Source organism: Gallus gallus, chromosome 2, assembly GCF_016699485.2.
Source record: "Gallus gallus isolate bGalGal1 chromosome 2, bGalGal1.mat.broiler.GRCg7b, whole genome shotgun sequence".
NCBI classification, from domain to species: Eukaryota; Metazoa; Chordata; class Aves; order Galliformes; family Phasianidae; genus Gallus; species Gallus gallus.
This window is the reverse complement of record NC_052533.1, coordinates 30,067,302-30,069,728: the sequence shown is the minus strand read 5'-3', so window position 1 is coordinate 30,069,728 and position 2,427 is coordinate 30,067,302.

Genomic DNA, 2,427 nt, shown 5'->3' with positions numbered 1-2,427 from the left:
TTCTCACATTGAGAAAGGCCGATGTGATGTGGGAATACGAATGAGAATTATTTCTTTAAAAAGAGCTCAGCGACTCTGTACTTGGAGCCAGGTGTGGGCGGCCATGGGCAGAGCTGTGCCGCACCGAGCGGTGACTCCTGCAGCCCCAGTGGGACAGGCTGTGGGGCCGGGGGGTGTTGGGGTGCTGGGGTGGGGTGTCTGGCACTACCAAAGCACTTCTTGAGCTGTGCTGGGAGTAGCAGTGCATTGGAGGTGGGGGGGGGGGGGGTTAAACTTGCCGCCTCCTGCTTGATCAGGAAGCGTTCGTTGTCTTCGTTTTTTGGCAGTGAATCCCAAGAGCATTATGTTAGCACCTTATTGGGGAGGATGTGTCGTTCCCTTTGGGAAATGCAGCCCCTCGTGTTGCACACCATCGATGTGCTGAGAGATTGGGGTTAGAGCCTGGAGTTGGCATAGAAGAGAGATCTTTGTGCAGACGCAGGGAAGCACGTTCCTGTGACAGCCCTATGGAGTGGCATTAAGACATGGAGCAAAAGCATGCAGGCTGCTCGGCTCCAGTGCACTTGGGACTTGGGAGCTGTGCATGGTATAGGGCTTGGGAGGGACTTCTGAGGTGCACTGGAACCAGGATTTGCACTGCTGGAGTTTCTCTGAGCTGCATTCTGAATGTGAGTCGTTACAGATGCAGCCATCGGGGGCCTGCAAAGTTTTCTATGGCAGCAAAGCAACAGTTTGCTCTGCATTTTTTCCTCTCTTTACTATTGTTGTTATTGATTTAATGTCATGGAAATGCAGTGATGTACCAGCACCAGATTCCCACTGTGAGAGTGAGAAGCAGTGTTACCCGCTGCTTTATTCCTTATGGGCACCAAATGAAAGGGAAACAGACGAATGGCCTCAGTGCCGCTTCTCCAATATCCCCTCTGAAGGAACAACCACCAAATGCCACCAGCTGGGAGCCCAATTCTCTGTTGCAGAGCAGTGACAAACTCATCCTTCCCGGGAAGGAGCTGCCATGTTGCTCTAGGATCTGTAAGAACACACATTTTTTCTTTCTTTCAGCAGCAAAACCCGGCACTCGAAGACTGAATAGCTTCTTTTGGTCATTTATTTTCTTTTACTAAACCCCTCCAGATAAGGGCATTGAGCTGTTTGATAGGAGCCGGGAACTTGTCTGGCTCTGTGCAGATGAAGGTAGAGCTAAACCAGTTTGCTGACCTGTGGGTCAAACTGGCGTCCATCACCGTACCTTCCAGCCGCCCGCTGGTGATTGTGGCCATTCCCGTTTGCTCTCTGACCTTTTAAGTCTCTCCCCTTCAAGCTCGTAGTGATGTCTATCAAATTTTGCATCCCGTTTTCCCATGATTCTGCCTTTTCATTGTCATTTTCCTGTTTAACTTTTCAATAGACCAGTGACGGGAGATGCACACAGCCAGAGCTATTCACAGCATCACTTCCTCCCTGCTCGGTGCCTTCCCCACCACTCCCAGCCTGAACCAGGACAAGGGGCTGCTGGCTTCTTCTTTACCTCCAGCCTAGGGCTGCAGAAGTAAAAGGCCACATCCTGAGTTTGGAAATGTGGTGCTCAATCCAGCGCCAGCCCCTTCCCAGTTGCAAAGGTGTTAAATGCAGCACAACTGATCTTTCAGTCCAAACGCTTACAGGTAGGCACTTGCCAAACCCTGCCATGCTCCAGTTGCATTCTATGGAGTGACCTCTGCTTTAGCTATGGAAGAAAGAGCCAGGAAAAGGTGTGAACAGATCGGGTGTGTGACTCTCACAAAGTGTTGTGAGAGGATCTTTTTTGCTGTACAGGAGCAGCCTTCCATTTCTCAGTGTGAATCAAGGTCTGCTTTTTCAGCTTGCTCCATTGCAGCTCACTGTACTAAAGATATATATATATTAAATCCTCAGCATTTATGTGGAGAAAAGCATATAACTGATTTAACACTGAGTTTTTGACTGTTTGAGTGGTGACTTTTCCAGGAAGCTGGTTATCTTGGGCTCGAGTGGATGGGGAAATTGTTACATCTCAGGGAAGTGTCCATGGAGAAAACCTGTGTCACTGAAGACAATTCCTGCATTTCCAGTCCTGTGGTTTTCTAACTGCTGCTTGAAATGATTGCCTTTTTCACAAAGGTATTAGGGAGATAGAGGCAAGTGGTAGGAGCTTTACTGGAGCACACTGAATGAATAACTCCATTTTACAATTGTACAGTTTGAAACAAACCGGGAATCTGCCTTACTCTTCGGATGGTGAACGGTCCCCTGGAGCTGTGTGCTCGGAGTGCTGCAGCTGCCGCCGACGGGCGATGGGAACCACTCTTGGGAGCCACCTGGGGCTCAGCACCGCGACATTCCCTGCTTTCAGTCTGCGAAGAGCAAAACGCTGCCGCGGAGCGTTCGCAGGTGCAAAAGCCGACGGCT